General features: G+C 49.3%; 1 protein-coding gene across 5 annotated transcripts in view; it reads left to right on the forward strand.

Annotated features, from left to right (window-relative positions):
* Nucleotides 1-3,282: 3,282 nt before the first annotated feature.
* Nucleotides 3,283-15,434, forward strand: part of LOC100644524 — a 71,547-nt gene continuing 59,395 nt past the window's right edge. Inside the window, exons 1-2 of one of the 5 annotated variants that reach the window (XM_020864156.2) lie at nucleotides 3,283-3,896; nucleotides 4,489-4,584. The gene's annotated coding sequence lies outside the window, so the exon portion shown is untranslated. Of the gene's footprint in view, nucleotides 3,897-4,488; nucleotides 4,585-10,290; nucleotides 11,412-11,602; nucleotides 13,017-13,092; nucleotides 13,161-15,434 lie in introns of those variants that run through there. The other 4 variants (XM_012310947.3, XM_003397003.4, XM_012310946.3 and 1 more) reach the window with 4 other exon arrangements.

The following is a 15,434-nucleotide window of genomic DNA, read 5'->3' on the forward strand; positions in this document are numbered from 1 at the left end:
TAAGTCGAGTGTCTCGGGGTTCGCTTGTAATTTTTCGCCTTGCGGTTGTATTCCTCTGTAGAGAGGGACGCGAAAGCGTTGTAGGTACACGCGGAGGAGATTTTTGGGCGAGTTTGAAAGGATATCAGACGGGAATTTCGAGGGTGTAGTTGTTTAAGCAACGGCGGGACTGTACCAGATTGCGATACAGAGATTTTTGTACGATCGAACGTTTTATTTCGTTAATTGTACAAAAATTGATGGTGATGGATTTTTGGTTAAATTTGTTACTGTTCGGTGAATTGTACATAAATGTATCATAATGCGTATAAATTTCACTGTATTGGGAAACTCGACGAGTGGGAGAATCTTTTGTTTGTAACTACAATTTTTATCGAGTGTACGAAGTAGAAAAGATTGTTTGGCATTTTCATGGGATATTTTCAATTGTGGTATAATATAATCTCTCGAATGCGAAAGAGAATCTCTGCGAGCTTCAGCGTTTGTCGGAACTTGTCAAACCTGTAGGCATTAGCGCCAGCTAATTAACAAAAACTTGGATCGTTTGGTAACCAGAACAAAGCAAAGTGCAACGGAGGTTCATTTCCGCGAGTCTGCGAAGTTCACGGTCCTTCGTTAAATTCGTAAGTAAAATTCTGTGATATATTCCTTGAGAAATTGAAGAAGCCAAGGATTATTTTTGCTTGCGACATTTATTGAAATTCGTTAAGTTATTAATTTGTTTCTTCTTAAAAATTTAAATATTTTCCATTTCCATTTTTACCTATTTTTATAATCGCTTGTTCCTCTATCTATTAAACATTAACACGATCGCGTTTATAATTCACCGTTCACGAAGCAAGCAAAGATATTAAGTTCTATTTTTCTTCAGGCAAATATTCCTATTCGATATTTGTTATCCGAATTTAATGTTCTACCAAAACCTTACTTTTCTCTAAGCGTAGAACGTATTGTCTAGCTTCGCGCATTCGTAATCCACCAAGACGCTTCTATTCTTCCTATTCTAAGAAGCAAAGGAATAACGCGAAATTAAATTCCAAATCCTAAATTAAAATTAAACGAAAATACGGTATTTCCAAAATTGAAACGAAGAAGCCATAAAACCGCGTAGCGCACGCTGTTAATCCTTGCAGGAGTAGAAACACATCGCCGTATCGAACCGAGCCAGATATTACCAGCAGCGAGGTTCCATGCTGTTCGCCTTGAATTGAAGTTCGTTCGAGGGTTCCCCACGAAGCTTCGCCGGAGATACGAATTTTCTATGTATTTTCCGTGCGCGATCCAAGATCAACACGCGGGATAACTGGCTTCCGTTAGCCGGCGAATCCCCGAGCAAGAAGAATCCCGGTTTCCTGTACAACCCCATCCATCGTGGGCCAGGATGTTCCTGCAGTAGGAAGTCGCCAGTTAGCCGGGAACGCGCGGCTTCCAAGATATCGCGCGCGTGCGAAATTTCTCGTCGTTAACGCGGTCTCCATTCTTCTTCCGCGCTCATCCTCGCCTCGAGAGTCGAGATTCGCCGCGGTCCTCCGCGAGACTTTCAACTTTGTCCAACTTTGGCTTCCCGGAACGGAGAAATCTTCGCGTGGCGTTTAGAAAAAAAAAAAAAAAAAAGAGAAAGAATCTTTAAAACGAGACACGTGGCTCGTGTGCATCGTTCGCGAAGAAAATTGATTAACTTCTGGGAGGAATTTTGAAGATGTTAATCTTGGTAGATCGACGAAACTCTCGGCAAGAAAATGAGAAAAGTGGATCGTTGAGAGGAGGCAACAGTGTGGTGGAAATTAAGGTACGCGAAGGTGCGAGGATTTGAAAATTAACATCGGTAGGGATATCGATTGACCGAGACTGAAAAAGTACGCGCGATATGTTTAATCCTTGACGAAAGAGAGAAATTATCGATCGTTTTTACGTGTAGAGAAGCGATAGAAGGAATTACGCGCCTTCGAATTAAAAACTGCAGAGTAGAATTTCTGAGAGCCAAATGTTTCGTACATTCCATAAATAAAAATTATACAGCTAACGATCGTCTGTGTAAAATACCACTGGCACGATTAAGATCTAAAAATTATCGACGCTCGCCGATTAAAACTTTGTTTCTAGGAAGGAGTGTCTACCGGAGAAGCGTTCCAGAATTTTTTACGAACAACTCGAGGAAAACAAAGTCGCTGAAACGCAATGTCCATTGCGGAAGCCCAAGGTCCTGTCCAAGGATAATCGTTTCTCTCTGTATCGTTCCGCAAAAGTTTCCAATAACGGAAACGACTCGAGAAGACATCCTCCGCGGCTCGATATCCGCGCGCAATCGTGCGGATAAACGCGCGACGTTACCCAGGGCCGAGTGTTTCAACTTTTACAGATCTCACCCCGTAACGGGCGAAAGGGTGTGTGTTAAGGGGGTTGGCCGCGTGTATGGATTTTTGCGTGCTCGTGTGCACTACGGTACGTCGCCTCTGATAAAATTTTATCGCCTTCGACGCCTCGGCCATTACGCTGTTCCTTTTAATGCAGCTCCACGCGCACTATTCTGTCTTTTTCTTTATCATTATCGTCGTTTCTATTATAATTTTAAGATATAGAATCGATCGATTTGATTTACGAATTTTGGGAAAGATTATTTTAATTTTGTTTGCCATCGGATTGACGGATTTGTTAATTTGATATCTGTAATTATTTTCAATGCTTTTTCTTCGTTAGATTTATACTTTTAGATTAACTTTTTAAGTAACTTTTTAAATTAAGTCGATATTAAATGCAGTATAAACTTTCGATCAAGTATTTCGATTGAGCTATTTATTTGTAAAATTCTCAATTTTTATAATATCAGTCGAGGATCAATTTTTCAAGACCGTCACGAAATAACATTTCACTCGAAACATTCCATTATCGTACGAAAAATTAACCGGAGCCGATTACGTGAGTTCGATCGTTGCCAAAAATCCAGTTCCAGATTCCACGTTCCCTGCCACTTCGTGCATTATCAAGCCCTGCTTCGAATTAGAATCCAATTTCCTGTCTCCCGCGCTTTCACTCTATACCACATCCAAAATCCGCCTGAAAAACCATCATCCCTTTCTCAAAACTCGTTACGTTCCTAACCCCAAGAACGTCAAAGCAAATTGCCTGTGACCCGTGCGAAAATATGCTCTGAAAAACCACTCGTCTTCTCGAAATTTCAGGATAGCGAAAAGAATATTCTAACTTTCTATAATTCCTTCAAAAATGTATATATCCTATCACTTACGAGTGTTTTTCACTTTCTTCAAATCCGAATACTTGTAATTGTAAAAATACTAACCCCAAAGGACAGAGACTAGTAAAATTTACAACCCAAAAATTGTTCAAACGGTCACAAAAATACCTGCATTCATATAAGGCAGTATGCAGTATTCGTGAATGCAACAAATTCGCGTCATTCTCAGTTTCAAGTTCTCGTCAAAATTCCGCCAATTCGATTTCAAAACATACATTTCGCGTTAAATCCAAAAATTTCTCTCAAACACCCATCGGAAGCCCACCCTCCACCGCCACCCATTCGACATCGTTGGCTCCAACCCAAACACTCCCCCCTATGACCCTTGATCTATCCCATTTCCTCGTTCAGACTTGGGAAACTTTACGAATACCCAAGTGTCGGAATACTTCGGCGCGCATCGAGGGCAAGGTGTTTCAGAATCCCAGGTATCTCGAACGGGACGAAAGCAAGCGGACAGGCAGGCAAGCAGTCAGAGACAGACAGGCAGGCAGAGACAGACAGGCAGGCAGCTAGTGAACGAGAAGGAAGATAGTGGCGTACGGAGAAAGAACGGAGGAGAACTCGGTGGGGCCAGCCAAGAAGGAGCTTCTGATCCGACGGGGCAATTGGACACGAGCCAGGGAGACGGAACGGGACGGGCGTAAGTGTACACGCGGCCGTGATTGCGCGAGGAGAATGTAATTAGTGACGGGACGTTGCCGGCGATCCCTTCCCGCGACTGGGCTGCACGATATCCGGGACAAACTCGGCGGGAATCTATGGACCCCGGGACGGAGCTGTTTGCGGAACGTTTCCGTGCGATTATGCGCGCCTAGGCCGCAAGTAAGCTGTTCCATGCTGCGAAGGTGAGAGACAGGAGAGTGAAGAGAAACGTCAACAGCAGCTCGTTGATCTCGTGTCCTCGCTTCTGTTATTTTACGGTTGTGTCGTTTTTCGTGTTTATCGCTTGTTCGATGTTGTTCGTGAATCGAGCCGAGCTACTTATAACGAGATATCGACGATTAATATCGCAAGGTTCTTCGAGAGAGCGTAGCGGCGGCTCTCCGTTGTACTTTTATTTGTCGAATGTGCGGCCTTTTTTAAAGTTGCTAGTTTTATTTAATATCGACGTTTTAACGACGAGACACACCGAAAAATCGTAAAGAGCGTGAAAGTCTGTTTGTGTCTTAGCAGGATGATTTATCGATCGTTTCATTTAGCGCGTGCTAATAGACGCTGTTATTTTTCGACAGCGAAGCGGTCATTACTCTTCAAGGACCACCGAGGAGGCGAAAGGATTTCAGGAGTTGGAAACATTACTCGAAGGAAAACAACATTTATCTAACAGGGTAAGTGTGCTCCTTCAGTTTTGCAAAGTACAATGCCTTCTGTTTCGTGAAGTACGACACCAACGACATAGATTTAACACGTCCACGGTAATCGTTTAAAAATCAGAACTTTTGACGGAAGAAAGGATTTTCTCTACGCAATCGATTTAATTTCACTGCTTTTAAATTATGCCGCGCGATAAGTGCTATTAATGGCACTTATCTACGTTCAACCGAACATAACTAGCTTTCATTTATAAAACATTGAACTATCGTAACGAGATTCACGATCTTACACGTGCAACTATATTTAGAGGCATTATTCCAGTAAAAAAGAACCAGACAGAATATATTCATCGTAACGTTAAATATTCCGCTTGACTTTTATCTGTGACGATTTTCGAACACTTGTCGACAAATAGTGCCGAGAGAAGATTAAAATAAGACAGCTTCTACGTAGGTAGCAAGAAAGACGCCCCAGGCAAAATGTTTTTCCGTAGAGGCTCGATGGTACAGAGTCGTTTTCTGATACCTTCATTTAACGTTCGCCGTTTGACAATGGGTTCACCGTAAACGAAGTATTAGGATCCTTAAGCCTCGCAGGTAACTAAACCCGAAGGGACATAGTGCACGTGGCTTTACGGATTCTTTGTGTCGGTGAGAGGCAAGGTGGTCAAGAAGGTACAAGGTGTCGAAGGGTCGTCAGGTTCCCTTGTTTAGATCGTTAAGCGACGACAGGGATCGCGCATAATTAGGCTTCACCTTGTCTGACGCCCGCGTCACACGTAGGTTACAAATCGGTTCGGTGATCTCGCTTTCCGAAGATTTAGCTTTCGTGTCTACGAACATTTAGTTCCGATATCGTGAAACGCGTACAAAATTTTACTATCACAGCCTCCTGACGACGATCATCTGACGAAAATGTTTCGAGTCTCTGGGTCATCGTCCTCGAAACTATACATCGATCCACTTTCCTTCGAACGCTAGACAATCTTCCATCTTACATAGTAGCGCGTTTCCTATCGTCTCGTAGAACGGCAATCGATCTCTCAGGGTCGCGTCGTCAGCCAGCCGTTTCCCTGGAATTAACCCCAAAAAACGTTGTCGCTGCGCGTCAAAGCTTCCCTGATTGGTAGGCTCGATGGCGGCCGGCTTGATTGGTATCATTGTAGAGGGAGGGGAGACATTTTATGCAGCGGCCTGTGCACCGCGACTCGAACTTGAATACCGAATCAGCCGGTCGAAAGAGAAGCAGAGAGGCAGAGAAGCAAAGCCAAATGGAGGGGCAGGGGGACGCGATAAAGAGAAAAAAAGATGGAAAACGACGAAACCCATAGGAGCGACGAGGAAGATTTTACCGGTTTCGTGGCTACGTAGCCCCGGTAACAGTAGAACGAACGAGGTTCCCCATCCCTCTGCAGCATTTTAATAATCCCCGAACTCCCTTCGGAGCAGCCCGAACAAGGATGCAGCGCAGCTGGACCCCTTTTTGCCTCGTGCCCGGTGTTAAGGGGGTACCGCCCTCCCACTGCGTTCCATCTCCCGGCACGACTTCTCTTTCGTCCCCCGCACGCAACCCTCGTTCTCGCGGACGAAGATCGGGCCTCTTTCATAGGCGACAATCACAGCGTAACCCGAAACGAATGCCGCTCGAACGTTCGCCGGCCGAGTGCCGTGTGCTGGAGTTGCGAAGCGATGCGTCGAGCGTGAAACGAACGGGGACGGTGGCATAGAGCGGCGGTTGTCGGCGTGATGCGGGTCCATAGTTTCTCTATGCTGTACGCGGCCGTCCGTGGACCGTGGATCGCCTGTATTTCGCCATGTCGAGCACGCCTTTGTGCTCAGGTATTCCGTCGTTTCCCTCTGCCCGTCTGTCTTTCCTCTTTCATCCTAGCTTCTACCATCCGCGCGATGTCGCCTTTCGTTTCCCTTCCTTTCTACCTCTCTCGGTAGCGGTTCTTTCTTTACCCGGATTACGGCCGGTCCTTCTCCGTTCCACGGTTCGTTTTCTCGTTTCTCGAACTCTCTATCTCGTTCAAAGTCACCCTCAAAGTCTGTCGTTCACAGTGACGACGGGAACGGGTGGCGAGACCGAGCGAGAAGGACAGAGAAAGGGAAGACAGGCGGATCGAGATTAAGGCAACTTCGCAGACTCGGCGACTGCGCCCGCGGCTCTCTGTGTGCGGAATACTTTGTTGGAATAGCTGAGACCGCCTTGCCCCCGATCGGAAGCGCCGCGACGACGAAAGCGGACAGGCACCCGCGCGCGTCTCGCGCCGGCCGATCTCCTCCGTTTCCTGTCACCGACGCCAACGGCTAACCCCTCGAACGGCCAATAGCCTCGGCTTGTTCCTCGTATCTCCACGGTCCATTTTTCCTCCTAAAGACCATTGCTATTCCTCCGATTCCAGCGAATTACACCGGTATGGTAAATAGCGATGACGACGAAGTCGGCTCTTGGATCCCGGCAGCTGACTTTCAAACGCGAAAGAAAGTTTCTCGAGCGAACCCAGTCTGATTTCTTTTTGTAGATTCCTCGAGACGATGAAACCTTTCGAAATGAGATTCTTGGTTGGCTCGTTTTGCACGGTGGGTAGATGTTTTTTAAATGACAGCTGCGTAGTTGCTGTTAAATATACTGTGCTAAACTGGTTTGAATTTTATTAATACTCGAGTCTCTTTCCTGATCGTATTTGATCGCGAGCATGTTTCTACTCGAGGCTTCGCTAAGTTTCGTCGCTAGATACGAGTTACATCTTCGAAATATCACCAGGCGTTTTGGTTTCACGTCGAAATGTACTTTCAATTTCTTAGTCTTTTCCAAAGTAGCAATGTAATTAAGTAGATATCCAGGTTTGACCATTGACACCGAAAGGATAGTCAAGTAAGAATGTTACCAGTTGGAACTCAACCGCGAGCTCCGTTAGTTTTGTACTTGGACGAAGGTTTCAGGGAAAGATCCGCAAACGCAAATCACACTAATTCTGTTTGCGATAGTAACTAGCAGTGACTGGCTGCGCTTTGAAGGGCCAGCCAATTAGTAGTGACGAAGATATTACGTAAATCTACTTAAACGAGCGAACGTCGAACCGCATAAGGGTCTTGTATTTACTGGGAAATACACAGCCACGTATAGTCTTAAAAATCCATGTCAATCCTCGCTAAATGATTCATTTTTAAGCTCGAAAGAAAGAAATCGCTGATATTGCAACTCGCAAATGAATTTTAGTACATGTGACGAGATTTTCAACTTGATATTCCCAGAAATTAAAACGTTAAGTGGCACTGATATTGCGAAAAACGTTACCCTACGCTTGCTTATCCCTAGATTTCGGATTAAAGTAATAAATTACAATATCTTTTGTGAAATTGCCTGCCTCTGTCGAGTTAAAAAAGTGACGAAAAATTCGAAGAGGAGCGAGCGCAATTCCTGTGGCGGCAGTCGCGACAGTTGTCGGAGATCCCCAGAAAGCCGAAACGGGAACAGCGAAGTTCACGTAGTACGGGTTCTGTCGCGTGTATCGAGAAATTTACAGTCACCCGGCAATACGGGACGAATCGAAGCGGGACCACCGCTTCCCGCTCCTTTCCCGGCGTTTTGGTTTCCTGGAAATCTCTGGAACCGATTCGCGCCATTATCGTGAAATCCAATTTCTCTGGAAGCAATTTCCACCTCGGCTGCCGGCTTCCCGAAACTCATCCCAGCCGGCTGAGCGGCGAAAAATTCGTGAACAAGGCGGTCGGTCGGTCGACGTCGTCGTCGTCGTCGTCGTCGTCGTCGTCATCGTCGTCGTACCGCCGTTCCATACACACCCGTTACATCCCCGCGGTCACGTCTCTCTTTATCTCTCTTCGTCCCTCTCTTTCTCCACTCGGCTCGCCTCTTCTCGTTCGCAGCCTCTTTTTTTTCGCTCTTTTTTTCTCTCCCTCGTTTCCTCTCTCTTTCTCTCGCGTGCTTTCGGGCCTCCAGCACGTTCATCGGTGTCTGAAAAGCTCCGGTAGGCAGGCGGACCTACGATATGCTACCGCTCGAGTGTGGGCGCGCGCGCGCGCACACGCTCTCCAAAAGAGAGAACAGAGAACGCCGACTAGGTCGGAGGAGGACAGCGGGAAAACGAAGAGGACGGCGCGAGAACGGCGTGACGAGGAACGATCGTGGGGTCGGAAAGAGAACGCGACAGACGGAGGAAGAGCAAGAGAGAGGGAGAGAAGCTGAGGAGAGACGAGGATGGAACGACAAAGAGAAGCCGACGCTTGGAGAAAGAGAACGAGGGAGCGGTGCACACGATCCGAGAGGAACGATCAGACCGAGGGATCGTTTAATAGAGAAGGACGGAAGGCGAGAATCCGAGAGAAGGAGAAGAAGCGTGGAGAAAAAGAGAGGCAGGATCGTGCGCGCTTGCGGAAGAGAGCATCGGCTGAAGCGTGAGGAAGGGGGAGGAGAACGACGACGAGGAGATCGGGGATGAGGTGGCAGCGGAGAGGCAGAGGGAGAGTAGCGGCATGGAACGGAGCGCCAGAGAGACCGAGGGAACGAACGAGCAACGAAGAACGAGTTAGTCGAGGACAACGAGGACAGAGCGTGGCGGTCGACGAAGACGGGAAAGTCGGACTAACGCGGCCGCCCGAGCGAGACCGAATCGAGCCGAGGGAAGGCAGTGCCGTTGGCGTAGTAACGTGCCGTGGCTGCCTTGCTTGCCCGCCTGCCTGCCTGCCTGCCTGCCTGCCTCTGCCTGCCTGCCTGCCTGCCTGCCCTGCCTGCCCTGCCTGCCTGTCTGCCTGGCAGCCGCCTGTGCTCGCCTGCCTGACTCACCGTTAGTGTGAGAACGCGGCTGTGTGCCGGCGCGCTCTCTGCGTGGCGCGTCCGTCGGGTCTCTCGTTCTCATTGTGTGTGCGAGGGGAGACCCGACCGACGAACGGTTGTGTGCGTTTCGTATAGGTGGATGGGGGTCCCGGCCCGGCTTTCGGCCCGTCCCGTCCCGTAGGTAGAGTATCGCACCGCTCGCCACCCGCTATCCACAGCAGTTTCAGCCAGCCGCCCGCCTGCCAGTGTCCCACCGCACGCCGAACCGTTTGCACTCAGAAGCGATCAGGGAGCCCTTCTCTCCCTCGACTTCCCCCTTCGAGAGAAACGTGCGCGCGCGCGCGCGCACGCTCTTCCACCCCGGCGAGTCGCGCATCGCGTACCCCGCCGCTATACGCCGCCTCTATATCCGCCGTTTCTCGTCTCACGTCTCTCGTCTCACCCTCGCTCCTTTACGCCCTCGTCTTCGTTACACGCGCGTTATTTCTCTTTGTTCTTCCCGGCGGGACGATAGCATCTTCGTCCCCCTTTTCCAACTTCTCCCCGGGTTCCGTCTACCGGTCGTCTTCTTTTTCTCCATCGGTTTCCTCCCCGGTTTCCTTTTTCCTCTCTTTCTTCTTCTCTTCTTCCTCTCTGCCTCTGTTTTTCCTCCTTCGCCGCCAGTCTCCCGACGCTCTTCTTTCTTTTTTCGCTGTCAGTCACACTCGAAACGCACGAGCGCCGACTATCGTTCTCTCCCTCCTGCTCGCTCCCACTTTCCTCTCTGTCGGTTGGCTGGCGTTCGGCGTGTTTAACCTCCCGCCGTCCCACAAGCAGCCCCTCCACCGCCCGACACCAGGCTTCTGTCTCCGTTGGCAGCGCGAGCGGGCCATTCGTTCCGTCTCGTTCGCTCGACTCCTCTCGTGTTCCGCGCGCACACGGCTGCTCCGTCCCTCTTTCTCGCTCCTGAGTAGCGCCGGTGTGTACTCCCGCTGTCACCTGATCGCGGGACGCTTTTCGCGGGTGAGATACCGCTCGGCCACCGAGTCAACCGAGTCTGCCGCCGCCGCCACCGTCGCTCGGTTTTCCTCCTCCGCACCCCGAGCCGCCTCTTCCTTCGGCATCTGCTCCTACTCTCCTCCTTCTTCCTCTTTCTTTCACGGGACGCGCGCGCGCTTTCCTTTTCCTTTCCGTCTCGCGCGGACACGTCGTGCTGGTCTCTTCCTATACTCGGCTCTTTGCCGCCGCGCTACGTCGAACGTGCACGCGGCTAGCTGGTGGTTTTCGAGAGGGAACGAAACTAAGGGAAAAAAAAGAAAACGAAGGAAAGCGACGAAAGTAGAGGCGAGACAGGAAGAAGGGAAAACGTCAAAGACGTGGAAAACAACCGATGAACCGAGGCGGAGCTATAGACACACGGTAAAAAAAGAGACGAGAAAAAGACGGTAAAAGGGAGAAAGAGAGAATCGCAAGAGGAAAGAAAGACGGAGGATCGAGAGTGCGAGGGTACGAGAGAGAGAAAGAGAAGTGCGCGCCACCGACATCGTCCAACCACGACTGGCTTGGCCGATCTCTCGCCTCTTCTTCCTCCTTTCACGGATCTTCGCCGGTGCACACGTCTGAAGCCGACCGACTGGAGAGGGAGGTGACACTTTCGGAACGTGGACACGCGGCACGCACGGATCGTCACGCTGGATACGTGAGGATCCAGGAGAACTCCGCTGGCTACCGTGCTCTCGTGCAGGTCGGTGATATAGTGTGTTGTGTGTTCGTAACCGCGCGGTCAGTCAAGTGTTCTGCGAGTCCCGCTTCTTTTTTTTGCTCCTCGTCTTCGACTCTCCGATCCGTGCCGTGCTTTTTTTTTACTTCCGCGCGCTCCAGCAACGTTCTTTTTCTCTTTGCTTTTTTTTTTCTTCTCTTCTCTTTCTTTCTCTTCCTTTTCGCGAGCATACCGCCAGTCTCGCGAGTATATATCGGCCAGTCTCTAGATCGTCGCGACCACGACAGCCGCAACGACACCGTCCACGATAACGACGACGACGACACCAATGCAAACAGTGAGCGCGTGAGTGTCCCTGATGTGTCTGTGAGCCGTCTGCCTCTTTCCTTTTTTTTTTCTTTTCACCGTGTCGGAGCTGCGTGACGACCGACCGGTGCCGCCGATAACTTCGCAATTCGAAAAGGCGGCGATAATTCGTAAGTGTGTTGGTCGCGGCACGCCTGCGCTTTTTCCTTTTTTTTTTTCTTTTCGTTACGTTTTACGGCTCGTTAAAGCTCACGGAATCGTCGCGCTTCGACGTCGTCCCCCATGAATATGGAGATGAACGGTCGCCCGTCGATCCTTCCCTTGCTCCGCGTCGCCTTTCTTTCATCCGTCGCCCCGTCATCGTCGCCGAACGGCGACGTGCTCGAGTTTCTTTCGAGCGTTCGCACGCGATCGCCGTGCTTCACCCGTCGCGCGTGACAACACGCCACGCGAACGCGTCCCGTCGCGCCGTTTCGTTCACGACCCGATATTTGGCCACCGTCGTGTTTCCCGTGCTGGAAAAAAAAAGTGTCACGAGGAAAGTGTCGTTCGATCGGCCACCGATGGCACGCTGTCGCGCGTGTGTCACGCTTTCACGAGTCGAACCGCCGCGCCGTGTCGAACCATGAGCAGATCCGTCAGTCGATTTTGGACGAGCCGCGTTTCGCCAGGAATTTTACCGGAATGCCGATTCGACGAAATTATTTTTCCTTTTCTCTGAAAATCGTCCGTCACGTTCGTGAAATCCTGTGACAGCAGTGTTTCGACGTGTTTCGCGTGCCGATCTTTGGCGATCCATTCGCCGAAATCGATCGAACGAGCCATCCGTATTACGATTTCCTCGGTGTAAAAGAATTTTGTGCGAATTATCTTGTAAAACGTTTTTAATTACGTCGATGGATCCAAAGAAAACGCGTCTCTTTCGAAATGCCAGGCGTTTTCGTACGTGGAATCAGAGAGTCTCTGGTGAAAAAGATCGCCTTCCTAACGATTTCTCCTCCCATGGCATAAGAAGAAAGACGAGAAAGGTGGAAAAAAAGAAGTAACTGTGGAAGGTAGAAAAATCGCGAAAGGCTTGTCGACGGAGAAAAGTTGAAGAGAAGTTGGGAATCGGTGGTGGAAAGAGGGAGGGAGAGAGAAACGCCGGGAGTCGCGTCGGTGTGTCGGAGGAGATAGCGGCATCCGTTTCGGTGCCCGTTGCGGGACGGTCGCCACACCCGCCCGTTTGGGAATTCAACTTACTGCCGCTCGGGACACCGAAGCGTTCGACGTTTTCTCCACGGTGTGTGTAACGGGTATCACGAAAGGCGGCTGTTCGCGGCGGATTAGATTCCGACCGGCGCAGAAATTGCTGCCCCACGGTCTTTCGCTTTTCTGCGCCGCGCTCCGTGCCGTTACAGACATTTGAACCGCCGTGCCCGGTGATACGTAACGATGGAACATCGAACGGAAGCGATCAGAAATCGCGATTGAGAAAAAACAGATCGATTCGAATGGTGTTTCGCGGATCGAACGATTTTTAATTAAATTTTAAACGTCGACACTGTGCAATTGACAAACAAAAAAGTGTGATTCGAACGAAAGTGTACACGAATCGTCCAAAATCGGCGCGGCATCATTTGCGATGAACCGAGGATCGAATAGGTGATTATTTTAGTGGTGATATTGGATTTGTTCCTCTCTTTCTTTTTTTTTTTTTTTTTTTCAAATTGACAAAGTTTGAAAAGTTACATCGTGTGGAAATTACATCGAGCGCTGTAGAGCAGGTGTTTTATCCCTTGTTTTTCGGTAAGGTGTTACGATTCTTTTCGTTATCGAATTTGCGATCGATCCAAGATTCGTCGAAACGTCTTTGTCTTCGTTTTACGTTGTTGTCACGAATGCGTTTAAGGTGGTCGAACGTGGTAATTAATTTGAGTTTTATATTTTTCGTGGCTCCTTTATTTTCTTTTGCGATTCCGTAAAAATGTAAGAGTATCATTTGGTTTGATCTAAATTGGGACTACGTCCTAAGTTAGAAAGTGTTGTACCGAGACAAATTGCGTCGCCAAAAGGAAACATCGAAATTGTTAGGAAATCCTTTGGGATTAAACCTACTGTAAACTGCGTATAACGACAAATAATATATATCGAAAAACCCACGTAGATTCTAAAAAAAAAATCAGTTACAGCCCATTCTATTTATTCGAAAAGATAGCGCTGATACGTACCGCGATAGAAAGATTTAGTCGACTGGAAATTATCAAAAATCCGATTCGATTGTCGCATGGGATGGTTGGTGAGTTTCGATGCTTCGAACGCTTCGACTATCAAAGTCGTGTAATTATCTTCGAAGAAATATCGAATGGCGTGCAGTTTATACTCGCGGAATCACGTGGGAAATAAAACCGAGGAAAAGAGGAGAAACATGGAATCGAGTGGCGAAAAAATTCCAATCGGGCCGGGAAAAGTATCAAAGCGCGGCGCAAAGAGCGTCCTCGTCGAGTTGTCGAGTCGAGGTCTGGAAAGTTTCCTGACGCATGGATACGCTCAGCTATCCCGTTGGCTCTTGAATATCCGTAACCTATCTCTCTGTTTCTCTCCACCTATCCTCGACAAGGTGGAAACTCGGCAAAAATTCCCCATCTTCTATTCCCGTGGTCCTAGTTTTCCAGAAGCCGCACACCCCTGCCTCAACACGGATCTCTCGCCCCCTTCGATCAATAGTCTAGGTAAACACGTTACTCGCGGCAGACTGCATCCCGACACCGGTCGGAAACTGCCAAAAGTGCAACGTATACCGGGGGACCTGGGCTCGACCGCCAGGATTGCCCTTTTCCGCTCTTAACTTTCCGTCCCGATCCGTTTTGCACTCTCCCAATTCGCGTTAAAACAGACAGAAATTGGCTCTTTCGATTTTCCACGGGTAGACACGGGAACGATCGTTCGATATGCTTCGATGAATGGGTTAATGGACTTTCTATAATCAGAATGTCGTTTATATCGTCTGAGATTTGTCAGTTATCTTCGACAATTGGCAATTTCACCTATACCAGGGACATGTTTGGAAACCATTTTCACATTTTACATGTGCTAGGAATCCTGCGATAATCGTAGAAATATTTCAGTTCCATGCTTTTCGGGGGAAAAATTTCCGAGCTTTGATCGCACCTGGTTCGCGGTCTTGGCAAATTTCATCCCCGAGACGAGTCAAAATGTAACATCCTGTGGCATCCTCGATTCACCTTCGATGCCGATCCTCCTTCCAAGCCACGTTCCAACTTAAATCACGGTCTACCGTCTAGAATTCCAAACTACCCACCGATAGCAGAAGGAAAAAAGAGCGAGAGGAAAACAAGAGAGCGAAAAGCAAGAAGACGTGGTAAAAAAAAAAATCCCCCAGAGAGATAGGGAGAGGGGGGGGGGTGGTTTGCGAAAGAGCGCATAGGGCCGGTGGTTGCGAGCGGTGCACGATGGCACGACGAATCGAGCAGAAAAGTGGGCGCCGCTGGGCTCTCTCTTTCTCTCTCTCTGTGCGTTGGTCTGGCTTGCGAAACCGATCGTGGAAAGGAGAGAGGAGAGTCGGGTTGCGTGGTGCGCGGGAAACGGCCGGCCAAAAGCGGCGCGTTACTCGCGTACGTGCGTGCGTGCGTACATGCTTGCGTGGCTCTGTTGGATGCGTGTGGCTCGTGTGCGCGCGCCTGTATATAGAGGCGGTCGGATGGCCGCGGGCCACGGTAGAGGTGTACGTGGTAATACAGTGGCCATGCGAGCTTGATTACACATTGCGATCACGAGTGTTCCACGAGCGGGCGGACATAAGGCCTTTTGTCACACCATGGCCTGCGGGCAGGAAGCACGTAGCGTGACACCGGGCCGCCTCGCTGTGCAAGCGGCACCCACATTATACGCCGCGCGTAATATGTATATGACGGGATACGCCGGTGCGACGAAGACAGAGGGAGAAGGTCGACGTAGAGGCAACCAGCCAAGGCAGAGGGTACAGCAGAAAGAGGGAGAGGGAGTAAGAGAGTGTGTTGGGAGGTGGACCGAGGGTAGAGGACGCGCCATAATACTGGTGGT

Source organism: Bombus terrestris, chromosome 8 (genome assembly GCF_910591885.1).
Source record: "Bombus terrestris chromosome 8, iyBomTerr1.2, whole genome shotgun sequence".
Taxonomy (NCBI): Eukaryota; Metazoa; Arthropoda; class Insecta; order Hymenoptera; family Apidae; genus Bombus; species Bombus terrestris.